Below are 14,897 nucleotides of genomic sequence, written 5' to 3'. Positions count from 1 at the left end.
AGGGTTGTGCACTCATTCAGAATTCAAATTAGTTTTTTTAATTCAATTCATGAATTATATATTTTTTTCTACTGATGTAGCAAATTACACGTATTTTGGCACAAGTGAGCAAATGAATATTGTGCAAATTGTCTACAATTTGCACAATAAGTAATGATGAGTTGATTCTCAGTGAAATTGTAATACTTTTCACAACTAATAAAAATTCATTGCGATCCATCAAAATGATCCATTCGGTTGACAGACAGACAGAATAAAATGATGACAGACAGACAGATAGATGATTAGATAGATAGATAGATAGATAGATAGATAGATAGATAGATAGATAGATAGATAGATAGATAGATAGATAGATAGATAGATAGACAGATAGATGATTGATAGATAGATAGATAGATAGATAGATAGACAGACAGACAGACAGACAGACAGACAGACAGACAGACAGACAGATAGATAGATAGATAGATAGATAGATAGATAGATAGAATGACAGACACGACATACAAACAGATAGATAGACAGACAGATAGAGAGAATAAAAGAATGACAGATAGACAGACAGACAGACAGACAGATAGAGAGAATAAAAGAACAACAGACAGACAGACAGACAGACAGACAGACCGAATAAAAGACAGATAGAATAAAATAATGACAGACAGACAGATAGATAGATAGACAAATAGATAGAAAAAGAATGACAGACAGACAGACAGACAGACAGACAGACAGATAGATAGATAGATAGATAGATAGATAGATAGATAGATAGATAGATAGATAGACAGATAGATGATAGATAGACAGATAGATGATTGATAGATAGATAGATGATAGATAGATAGATAGATAGATAGATAGATAGATAGATTAATAGATAGATAGATAGATAGATAGATAGATAGATAGATAGATAGATAGATAGATAGACAGATAGATGATAGATAGATAGATAGATAGATAGATAGATAGACAGACAGACAGACAGACAGACAGACAGACAGACAGACAGACAGACAGACAGATAGATAGATAGATAGATAGAATGACAGACACGACATACAAACAGATAGATAGACAGACAGACAGACAGACAGATAGAGAGAATAAAAGAATGACAGATAGACAGACAGACAGACAGACAGACAGACAGACAGATAGAGAGAATAAAAGAACGACAGACAGACAGACCGACAGACAGACCGAATAAAAGACAGATAGAATAAAATAATGACAGACAGACAGATAGATAGACAAATAGATAGAAAAAGAATGGCAGACAGACAGACAGACAGATAGATAGATAGATAGATAGATAGATAGATAGATAGATAGATAGATAGATAGATAGATAGATAGATAGATAGAATAAAAGACAGATAGAATAAGAGACAGACAGACAGACAGACAGACAGACAGATAGATAGATAGATAGATAGATAGATAGATAGATAGATAGATAGATAGATAGATAGATAGATAGATAGATAGATAGATAGAATAAAAGACAGATAGAATAAGAGACAGACAGACAGATAGATAGAATAAGAGACAGACAGACTGACGACTTCTGGTTTAATTTCTGGTGTGAAATGTCAAATAAAGGTGTGCTGAAACCCTCCAGGATCGCAGCGGCTCCACCGCCTCGAGAGAACATGATGAAACCAGAGGCAACGGCTCACGAGAAGCAAACGTCCTTACAGCGCTCCAGTAAATCCAGATCACCACAGAACAAACACTGGACACACACCTCTGCTTGCAACTGTCGTAGTGATAATTAATTATCAAGGCAAATTAATTCCCAATATCTTGCATTCAAAGCAATAATTATGATATATTTGTGCATATCGGTGTGATGATTCGCAATTATCATGCATGCTTAAATGCATTTCAAACCAAATCAGCCACAATGGAGGAAGATCTTCCTGCTCATGTTCTATGACAAGTGACAAATGGCTGTAGGAGAGGAATTGTGTGGAAAACCTTTATATGGAGATGATTAGAGCATGTATTATCCTAATTACTAACCGTAGGCTCACGCTTCATCACTGAAGACAATCCGGATCAACATTAGAATGAGAGTAGAAACTAAAAAAATGTCTGTGCATATAAATTCACAATTATTAGTGAAAAAGATCCATTTAGAGTGAGTGATTGTGATTGCACATTTCTCTCATTTAAACCAATATAACTGAGCTCAAAATATTACAGTCGCCATAAGTAAGTTATTATGATTAAATTTAGGTTAATATTCACTGCCGGTCTTGATCAATAATTCAAACCACACATCATTGTTTCTGCAGGGAAGCTGCAGAAATGGCTTAAGGCAGAAAGACCATTGCAAGAATCATTTCTGTTGCCATTTGGACCGTGCAACAATACGGCAAGATCCCGGACCTCAATCCTAACATCATTACAGCGTGTCTTCTCTTTGATGTAGCACAACTGCGAATCCTCTCCCCTTTTCCTGGAGATTCAAACGCTTATTTCTGCTCATCCTTTCTTTGTGTAGACACTGCGTTACATAACAAGCCTATGAAGGCTTTGCATGATGACGCTGGCACCATCTACACAGCTACGACCCCCACCACATGTCTGCTTCTACCCATGATCCTCCAGTAGAGCACAGCTGCCCTCTACAGTTCTCACACATTACACTGATCAACAGAACTTTGCAAAACATATACTACACACTACAAACAGATGGGGTGCATCTCACAAATACATGTCCAGAGCAATATGCATAAAGAATTTGTCCCCACAAAAATATTAAAATAATAATAATTAATAGTAATTGCCATTATTCTCAATGTGATTCTCATGGTTATACAAATGTACAAAAATGCTCATTTAATTATTATTATTATTTTATTTTATTTTTAAATAATGCCATGATGCTCAAATACTTTTACATATACAAGTAAATAATAAATATATATGTAACTCAGTTAAATAAAAATGTTTTTTTTCACATTCAAATAATGAGAGTTACATTTTTGCATTACGGTAATGAGAATTTGTGGGCTAAAATGCATTAATTTCAAAATGCAAAAAACTTAATTGACATGATAAATTGCCTTCATTTTATTTATGCAAAAAAAATAAATAATGTTTTTGTAAACACACAGGTACTTCCGAGTATTGAAAAAAAATAAGTTGTGAACTTGACAGTTCCACATAACTTAATTTTTTCAATTATGCATGAAGTTTATTTACTTAATAATTTTAAGGCAACAGGCTTCTTTACTTTTTTTTCTTTACTAAGTAAAGTCAACTGATCACTTTGTACAGTGTGAGAACCATTACAAAGCACAGGGGGTTATGGGTAACATTATTAGCCCAAAAGTTATTCACAAATACACAGAATACAGTTAAGTATCAGGCAGACATAAGAAAAAAATTTATTATCTTTATTACTGGTGTGCAATCTAGTGGTGCAGTAATGTAATTACATCTCTTTTTAAATTGATTTCACTGCAGGTTTATTTATCCTTAAGGCTTAAACAGATATTGTGTATGAGTAATATCATTTGGTCAACATTGATATCTAACCATGACCGTGAGGAAAGGCCTGTCGTTGACGTTGATAAGCAACATTTATCTCAAGAAGACTAGACAAGATTAAAATCAATGTGAAGAAATGCACTCATTTAATAACATTACATTTACAGCACAGACGAGTGATCTGACAGCAACATCAATATCTACCGGATGTATAGAGTTCACGTGCAGACACAAACCCCTGTCCGTGTGTTTCTGCATGTGTGTAACAATAGATCCAAACCGATTCATTGAACTGTCCTTTCGGGAAAAGGGTAATTCAGTTATTATTTCACGACAAAACAAAAACGACTGCAGTCAACAAAAAAATTTAATACAAAAATCGAATCATAAATAATTATACAAAGCAAGATATGAGGTTAAGATGAGATTAAAGGAGCAAATATGTTTCCTGTATTGAAGTATGTAGAGATATATGTATATATTGCATGTTGCACATATACGTTTATTTGTAGACAGTATTTATATACACATACACACATGTATACATACATACATACATATACACATATATATATACATACACATACATGCACATGCATATATACACACACACATATATATATATTCATTCATTCATTCATTCATATAAAACTGGAGCTTTCCAAACAGAGGAAGAGAGGGACAGAGGAATGACCTTCCACAGTGAGTGAATCCTGATCTTGTGAATTCCCATAGAGCCACTGAGCTCGTGATCAACACATTATTACCTGACGGCTGGTGGGACTGCGAGACTGACTGTTTACACAGGCAGACAAACAATAGACTAATAGACACGGAAAATCCTGCGCCACCAGACCTCCATTATGCTAAAATAGCGAGAACGCTTCCACGTCTGTCTTGCCAGCGACGGCTTGAATGGAAACAAACAGGCTGACGTGCCATTATGAAGAAAGGATGGAACGCTTCATTGAGAGCTAAGCAATCTACATATCCCAATAGGCTAATGGCATCCACCGTATTTGGACAGCAATTGGCATTATGCAAATTAAACCAGGCTGAGCGGCCAATGACAACAATGGAGACAAACACAACATCAGCTAAAACAATAGAAGCGGCTCTGACTGTATTTACTGCATCGGGCGTCTATTTTCCCATGATATTGTGTTATAACATGGAAAATGAGGACCAGCTTGATCTGAAAATTGAACAAAACACAGCAATAATGTATTGGCATTGCATAGAAAAGATCTGCAGGATGGATCTTCAAAAATATGGGATTGGAATGACAAGTAAATTGTATGAAGTATAGTAAAAATATGCAATTAACTGTTTACAGATGGGAATATTTATTGTGCATAGTAATGCTATATGTGGACATGGTAACGCATTTTTAGTGCACAAAAACAAGGGTTGCATTGCCAGAGCTTTGGTTCCCATGCACAAGATACAAAGTCCTCCTTTACTTTTGCCAAAACTACAAAAGAAACATAAGCCAAGTACAAAGTGACACACTTTCCCAAACACCTTTGAATGGGCCGTTCTTGATGACTGAGCTCTTTGTCTTTGTGCAAACGATCACTAAATGGAGATGAATTAGCGCATCATGGTGTGCTTCCAGTATACGCTCACTGCGGATCAGCCAAAACTCCCACGCTGCACGTCTGCGACGGAGGACAGCTATTGTGCACCAGCGGAATATGTACTGAGTTATTATTGACATGGTTAAAACGGCTTATGGCGCTAGTTCTGTCTGGTGTGTAGACTATGCCAATTATAGCAAATAAATGCATGACGACATACTGTATTTGGCACTACTATTCCTGGCTGCTTGATAGAAAATAATAAGTGTAATTAGTCATGCAACTCATCCACGCACAATCCACACTCAACAGTGAATGATTCCTCAAATCATTCAAGTTAAGGAGAGGTGTGCAATTACTTTATTATTACTATGTGCCCTGACGGATGATTTTCACCTGGTGGATGACAAAACAGTCCAAAAACAACACATGTCAAGCATCTAGAACAAATCTAGCATCATGTCCTGTAGCAACCACACACAAAAAAACACTCAGAACCCCTAACAACCATTTTTTAGCATTTACAAACATAAAGACAAAAAATATATATTCTAAGAGGGTTACAATTCATGAAAATGCAGAAATAAACTAAAGCATGTCATCTTAAGTATTACACCAAAGAAGAGTTTAACAAGCAATTGAATTGTTAGTTCTTTAGTCCATTAGCCGTCAGACACCTGGCTCTCTTATTGTATTGCCTTTTCGTCCCCATCACATATTTTAGTAATCATCATAAGTTAGGGTTATTTGAAAGCTTAAACACTCAAAATTCATTCCTGTGAAAATCATTTTGAAATTGGACACTGCGTTACCATCAAAACAGTACCTTTTAGCGGGCTTCATTTGTGTCAAATCAACTTCAAAGTTGGAATACAACTTGGTTAGACAAATTTTTTATAGCAATTTTAGAGTCCGAATTATTTTGTAAAATATATATTTTTAGTTCAGTACATTTGCCTTACAGTAAACTTAAACTTTTTACACTTTCATTTTTTGAAGTGCTTTCACTTTTGCAATAATCTGCTGAGTGCCTTCTTTAAAATGAGACCAAACTTAGGTCTGCTCTCCAAAGCATGAATTAAAGCCATTTAAGTTCATATTTATGAAAATATATATCAAAAAATATATCAACATCTTTCTCGAAAGGTATTTTCTTTGAACATTTACATTTATGAATGTAAAATACTGCAAGGAATTGAAATACGGTATTTCTACATTTAATATGAAATGGGTCTATTTCAAAGAGTCACCAATAAAATGCTTCTGGATAATGTAGAAGTTTGAAAAAATACAAAGTCAATAAAGTTAGAAAAGTCAATCCAAAACACTTTGCAACAAAACAATTTTTTTAAACTGATGACCAAAGGAGCAACAGGGTAAAATAGTGTTATTAAACACTGCAAGTTTATGCGTAACAATTAAGAAAAATTATAAAATAAACTTTGTTGGCCAGGATTTTTTTTTTTTAAGAAGCCAGAATTAGTTTTTTTCCCCATTCTATGTCACTCAATGTAAGAACACACACTGGCAGTTGAAAAGATTTCTATTAAAAGCCTAAATTCAATCTGTTTATTATATAAAGCGATCAAGTCTCTTCAGAAAATTTGGACTAAACTACACTAAACTTTTTGAAGCATCAAAGTGGTAGTTGCGAAGCTGTCAATGGAGCGACAGAAAACTCTCAGATTTCATCAAGAAGATCTTCATTTGTGTTCCGAAGATGAATGAAAGTCTCACGGGTTTGGAACGACACGAGGGTGAGTAATTAAAGACAGAATTTTCATTGTTGGGTGAACTATCCCTTTAAGCCTTGTATCTTTGCCTTTCTGTCTGATTTTCATAAACTTTTTTGCTTCAAATCAAATGTTGTAGTGTTTTGATTCTCCTCGTAGTGGGTTGGCTTGGTTCATGGTTTATAACGCTCTAACAAAATCGATTTTAACTTGTCTATGGGAAAAATGTATATTAAAAAAATAATACTTCCGGAAACAGTGCCACTGAAAAAAAGGACACAGGCACTAATGCACTCTTCTGATCTAATGTTTTTATTAAAAAATATCCTACATTGGTCAATAAACAGATTACAGTAAAAAAACAAAATAGCATTGCACCTCAGAAAATGTAAAAATCTAGTTACTACTGTTAACTTTTGTTCTTTTTTGTTAACTGCAAAGGTTCTTGACTAAGTATTAATGTAATCTTGACTGGCCTACCACTAAAAAGAAGCTACTACGAGAGAGGGTCACTTTGAATCAGATATTTAATAATTTAAACATGAAATCCAGGACATCTTAATCACCCTATTAGCTTCATACAGCGGTCAGAGTCGGGCTACTGTAGATCTTCAGACTGTCTGGAGACCTTCAAGGTCAGGCGGACCTCTGGCTGGGTGGCATCCCAGCGTCTCCTCACATCGATAACAACAGCATCAACGATAACATGAAAAACGCCAGTGATTGCTTCATCCTCGTAAAGGGCTTTCTCACCAAACATCCATGGGACGCATACCTGTGATATCATGTATACGTGGTTTGACTGCACAAATCTTTGCTGTTTTCTTCTTTATGCATGCATGCATAAATGCAAATATATACCCATGCACTCTTTAAAAAGAGCTCAGAGTGGGAAAATGGCCATTGCCTTCAAATTTCACACAATTCATGCTTCTTTTATAGGGACACAGGAGGTACTGTAATAGAGCAGCATTATACCATTATTTGGCAGTGCGTGCATAGTGAGAGCAGTTATTGTGTTTTTACTTTTATCATTTCAACCCCTCACATTCAGCACTCCCTCTGCGCACAGCAATCACCGCACAAAGAGGCTTCAGTTGTCATGGAAACGTTGTGGCGACTTGAACTGGAGACGAGCGCCAAGGCTGTGCCGTCTCTAGGCGACTACAGGTGCGCATCTTCATTTCTATGGATGGACATCTCCAATACACTCCACTCCTTGGACACGCTCTATATGTTATGAATAAATGCATTCCGCACATGTTTGGTAGTGAAGTTATCAGAAGAGATGTCTCAACCTAGTGCGCCTTCTAAGGGAGCATCCTAAATTTAATGTTCCTTATAAGCTGAACATTGTACATACACAAGCAGTATTTTATATCATTACATCATTAAATAACCATCTGTTGGAATGGCCTCTGCAATTAAAAGCTATATTTAGTTAGTAATTCTTATCTTAACTTACAATTTTTATTATTATTAATTTGAAATATTGTAAAAAGTACTTATAAGTAATTTAATAAAAAGATATTCACCATTTGTAAACATATTAATTGATCAGAAAAAAGAAAAAAAAGTAGATGGATTGTAAATTGGATTGTGATTCCCAGAACCAGAACATAAAGATTCCCATTTTTAAGGCGATACCTTAAAATGCTGTCTAGGTAGGCAGCTCACTAGGTTGAGCAGAGCTACCCATCATGCACCTGTTCAGAGAAACCATGCACCTGTGGGATAAGAAGACAGGCATTCATAACAAAACTTCATCAAACTCTGAGGCCCTGTTTACACCTGGAATTAAGAAGTGTTTTGGTCGATCGGATCACATGGACGACGCTAAATAAAGGTGTAAACGGGGTCTAAAACGTTTTGAGCTTGTCCACTTGTGTCGAACACTTCCAGAGGTCGTCGAAAAAGCATTCGACCGGATTGCTATCGTAGTGTAAACGCTCATGTGGACGAATGCGTTCAAACAGCCACAAAAGACCACATACTCTCCACCTTACTGACTTAATGCGTAAACATTATGAGAAGAGCGCTAGCCAGACGGGATTTAAACTGTCGGCTGAAGACCCAAGTTTGGTCTGAAGACGACAAACGTACCAAGCACGATGTTCTCTCACCATTCCTGATTTCTAACACACACACTCACAGCGTTCGGCTGGTGTTGCGTCTGTCAGAGCAGAAACTAAAGCTGATGCTCTCCGTGTGTTTTTCCGTCGTCTCCGGGCACATTCATATTTATAATTGCGCGAGCTTGTTTTGTCCATTAGATTGAAAAAACACATACATAAAGAAATCAGGACAGAAGTGGTTGAATCTGTACAAAAGAGACGGATTAAAACAACAGGTGTAAACTGGTACGTGTCTGCCTTGTCTACTTGTGATCCGATCGACCAAAACGCATCTTAACAGCAGGAGTGAACAGGGCCTGAGACCTGTCCAAAAGTGAATAGAACAATTCAAGTGCATTCAAATTATTGCACTTGTTCCAATGCATATTGCTCCAAAGCAGTTTCTCAAAAAAATAGAGCCTTATAATAACCCTTAATTAGCAAGCAAACTTTAGCAAGAAACATCAACTCCAGTCCTGTATTTAGTGGGTCACTTTCTATTTCTGTCATCATCTCACATTAAAGATTCCCATCCACAGTGAAATCTGACTGCTTCAAAATCTGCTCCACAAAACCAACATCACACATGTTCTGATGCCTCACACTGCATTTTCATTTTCACTATGCATAGACTGCATAGACAATTTACCTCTTGTAATATTAAAGCCAGACTGTTTTTGTTGCATTTATCAAGCCCCTGAGAGAAAGTCTATTAAATTAGATAATTGCTTAATATTTATCAGAACTACAGCACAATCTCAGAGAAAAGGATTTGCAAAGCTCGTCACAGAAAACATCAAGAGGCTAATGATTACAGCGGAATAAAACTACCTTTAATAGACCTCCTGTGTGTCATACAGCTTACTGGGCCTAAAACACATTTTGCCTCATTCAATATTCAAAGGCTTCATCAAGTATAATCAGAAGGGCCATTATGCGAAGACAACCATGCCCACTTAAGGCTAACAGACATGATGGCAAGACAGTGTAACCATTTGAACAAGCTTCTGAAGTGCTGTGAAAAGCATCTACATGCATCGTCATACTGCATCAATTCTTTAAATCATCACTAGGAACTTTACACAAAAATGCTCTCTCTGTTACGCTCAAGTCAGATCTGGCATTGCAGTACTGATGAAGAGATGTGAAATCGAGCAGATTCTCTTTCATGAAACAAAGAAGGCTCAGATCTCAAAGTTTACACAGATTATGAACCGAATATATGTCAGTTTGAGCTTAGGGAAGGAAAATATACACTTGCACTGCATGCAAAAGCTTCATGTCTGCTGTAGACAAACACAACCCAACGGTTCAGTGCAGTTAATGCCATATATCATGAAGCACTGCTATACAGTACATCAACGCCATGTGGATTTTATTAGTCCTTATGAAATGCACATATAATCAATATAGTCTAAAAATATAGACTCTTTTATCATATGCAATACATAATTTATATAGGGCCTAATATATAAATATAGTCTAGTCTATGAACCTATATCGATATGCACTGAAAATTAAAAAAGATATGTATGATAAACTAAACAAAATGGTTTGCAAGACTAGTTCAGTAGTTTAAAAAAAGAAAAATTGGGGCAATTTGATGTAAAAATCTGATAGTTTTGTATTTGTTCTAAAACAAGGTTTAAATGGATTTCCTTGATAATGTATGAAATATTACTTTTTATGAAATATGAATGAGTGTAATATATCGATCTGCATAGATATATGCAAGCCCAAGAGATCAGCAGCATAAGATGTTATATGGATTTGCAACTATGATATTCTGTGAAATATTAGGCTACACTCCTATTCATATAATCAAATATTATATTCATATTGTAGCCTATTTATGAAATAGTAGCCTAAATTAATTGTGATATGACATAATATTAATAAAAATGTTAAAACTATATTAATATGCACTGGACATTATTAAAGCATTAAGTATGATGTAGAAAATGAAAACTAAAAGGTTTAGTGCATTTAATGCCATATCGACCTGGCTTACAGATATGAAAATGTCTGATGTAAAATCTGATAAGTTTATATGGATTGTTCTTACAATAAAAAAATAAAAAATAAATAAAAAGATTCTGAACCAATATCATCTAGGCTATATGGAATAGGTATAGACTGTAGTGAAGATAGTCCATCAAATAGTCATAGTCTCATTTGATGGTTGAGGGCGGCGTGTTGAATATTAATATCCCAGTCTCACATATTCCCAGCTGTTGGATGAGTTTATCCTTCACAGGTGTCAGAACATCTTAAACATCTCTCACCTTTCCCGGAGGCTTCAGCATCCGCTCCAGCAGAGCTCGGTGTCGGTGTCTCCTCATCGCCCTCGAACAGCTGGTTCACTTCCCCCTGCATGTCACCGGCAGTCACGGTGAACCTCTGGCTCATGCTGCCCGTCGCCGGTGGCCTGAAGCGGGCTGGATGAAGGAGGAGCTCGCCGGTGCTGCAGATGTGCAGTGATCAGCCCAGTCTCTGTTAGGAGTATGAGGACTACTGTTAACGCAGGAGCATAAACGTGTGTGACCTGTCCGGTTGAGACGAGCGTTTTATTGTTCTTTGATAAAAGACATTGAATGAGTCGCGAGCGGATCATCAACCGGTGTCTGGACGAGCCGAGCATCCGGGTCCTAAAGCCCTCGCCGATCGTCAATCACGAACATCGATTAAGCCACACAGCGTGAACACAATTTGAGCTGCGTTTAACAGTAAAAGCATTATCTACACTAACAATCATACAATATTTTAGATGCACTGACCCCCCTTTCTAACTTTTAAAAGACAGCCCCACGGTATGTATGTAGCCTATAAAGAAGACACAATTAATATTATGTATTAGCTAATTTCATTTATTTATTTTAATCAATTAATCAAGTTAATCAATGTGTTTATTTAGTTTTCATATTTATATTCATGTAAATCATTTATTTGAATCAATTTAGATGTATCAAATATTTATTTTAGGGTGAATACTGGTAAAGTGGGACACTTTCTGATAATTTACCTTCTGCATAATGTTTTATTATGATCCAAATGTCTTAGCCCCTCATATGATACTATTCTAAATAGCTTAAGTGCTCTACTCTACTATACAGAATAAAAAAGAAAGAAACATTAAACACAGGATGGATGACTCTTCCTCAAACACACATGGACCCCAAACCACATTTTTCCAGGCGCTACTGTCAAACTGGGACACCTTTATTGGCAAACTGGGACACTTCAAACACATTAAATTGTTATTCAAATGTAGGCCCAATGAATTAAATACACAATAACAATATAAACAACAACAACAAAAATAATAAAAATCACTTTTTTTAAGGAGGGGTGCAGGTACAGCAGATTCTTTCCACCCCTCCCTCCCTCGCCTGTCCACAATATTTTGTATTGGGTTTAATTTATTTCATATAAATTTAAAAAATAGAAATCTTCATAAACATTTCTTCTTATAGGCTAATTTTATTCCACACAGGCTAAGTTTAATTTCTTTTTGTTGAAAAGTTTTTTTGCAAATATTGCAAATGTCCCAGCCATCCAAGCCATCTTTCTTTCTTTTTTTTTGGAATTGGCATTGTTTTTTAAAATCATTTACAATCTTTGTTGAAATATCTAGTTAGCTAACAAAAATTATGAGGGGCATACAAAAAGGGAACTCAATTCCCTCATTAGAATGACTTAAATTGCTGTCCCAGTTTGCCAGTAATACCGTCCCAGTTTAACAATACGCTATTGGCAAACTGGGACAGTGTCAAAATCACATAAAAAACATTTTTACAAATTCTGATTCACCATTACATCCTATAACAAAATATATAACAATTACAAATGATCCATGAGTGTTTTAATTTTTATAATCTTAACATTATTCACCTCAGAATGCTATGTAATTTTACTTTACCATCATGGTTCACTGTAAGGTTGTTGGATATGGTGTGCCACACCCCCGGAAGTGATGTCATAGCCACAGAATCTATATTTTTTTATCACATACTTGCTTATGATGAGCTCAGTGTTGATTTTTAGTAATGGAATCATTTACATGTAAAGATAGAAATTAAGAAGCTTAACTTTACCCATTGTCCCACTTTGCCAGTATTCACCCTATTTATTTATCTTAATGCATTGCAATAAAATGCATCAATGTATTATTTATTTATGTATTTAAATCAAATTATATTCACTTAAATACATTTTATTTTAATCAATGTTATGTATTTAGTTTAATCTTATTTTTATTTATTTATTTTAATAAATGTAGTGTAGTAAAATGCATTCATTTATTATTTTTATTTATTTAAATCAAGTTTTATTTGCTTATTTGGATTAATTTTTATTTTAATCTATTTTATTTATTTAGTTTAATTTTATGTTTATTTTTTTTCTTCATTTTTTACTCTGCTTTTCCACAGACCCCCTTGCACTCCCTTGTGGCCCCTGGGGGTCCCGGACCCCAGTTTGAAAACCCCTGATTTAAGCGATAAGGAATCATCAAATTTGCATTTGGTATCACCAACCATAAGTTCAAGATTTCTATTTATAAGTTAATTTATACTGAGACACCAAACTGAAAATGTATTGTATTCCTGCAATGTGGTTTTGCTCGGATCAAACTGAATGGCTACCATTCACATCAGTAAAGTGAATGCTTCATGACACCACAGAAGATTAAAGCCTCAGTTTCAGCCTATAGACCTTATTCACAGCAGCGCCATCTTTGACTTTTAATGGGAATGAAAGCGAGGCTGTGAGGGACAGACATGCATCTCTTCAATGGGCTGTAGCCTACGGTGTACGGTGACCGGGAGGGGACATGTTCGGTTCACTTATTTTTGTCGTGGCCACAACATATAAACTCGTGGGAACGTGATATTAACTCGTGGGAACGTCATAATATCTCGTGGGAACGTCATATTAAGTCGTGGCCACGAGATCATTTTGTTGAGGTAACGACATCATTATGTCGTGGCCACGCGATGCAAAGTCGTAGCCTCGAGATCATATGTTGAGGGAACGATATATTTTTCTCGTGGCCACGACTTCATATTTTGAGAGAACGACATCTATTTGTCGTGGCCACGAGTTGAGGGAGCCACAGCGGCCAATACTGTAACCGTACCATAGCATAGACTTGGCTACAGCAGAGATGGAGATGGCAGAAGAAATAACATTTTACTTTAAATTAGGAATATCATATAAAGATATAGTGCGGTCTTTGGCATTAAGACATGGGTACGTTATAAGTGAAAGACACATGAAAGCGCATTCTTAAGACTTTTTTGTCGCACGCATATTTAGGGACCGTCTCAAAATTACATGCGACATTGGCATAAACGTTTCTAACTTCAATAGCATTTGAAGACAATGACTTACAGTCATAAAACCAACTGTACATTGTTCACCCAGGTCTCATGTATGATGCACACCTTTTAGATTTTTTATATTTATGACAATAAACTGCTAAATCATATGCAAATATTGCTATGTAGGCCTATTTCACTATGGGATCATACACAAAATATGACAATATTTAAAGCTCAATATCATTTGAAGACAATGACTTACAGTCATAAAACCAACTGTATATTGTTCATATAGGTCTCATGTATGATGCAATACAGTATTGGCCGCTGTGGCTCCCTCAACTCGTGGCCACGACAAATAGATGTCGTTCTCTCAAAATATGATGTCGTGGCCACGAGAAAAATATATCGTTCCCTCAACATATGATCTCGAGGCCACGACTTTGCATCGCGTGGCCACGACATAATGATGTCGTTACCTTAACAAAATGATCTCGTGGCCACGACTTAATATGACGTTCCCACGAGATATTATGACGTTCCCACGAGTTTATATGTTAGTTTATATGTTGTGGCCACGACAAAAATAAGTAAACCGAACATGTCCCCTCCCGGTCACCGTAGTACTGTTATTTAATG

Source organism: Abramis brama (genome assembly GCF_963993115.1).
Source record: "Abramis brama genome assembly, chromosome: 11".
Taxonomy (NCBI): Eukaryota; Metazoa; Chordata; class Actinopteri; order Cypriniformes; family Leuciscidae; genus Abramis; species Abramis brama.
Note: the sequence above shows the minus strand (reverse complement) of the source record.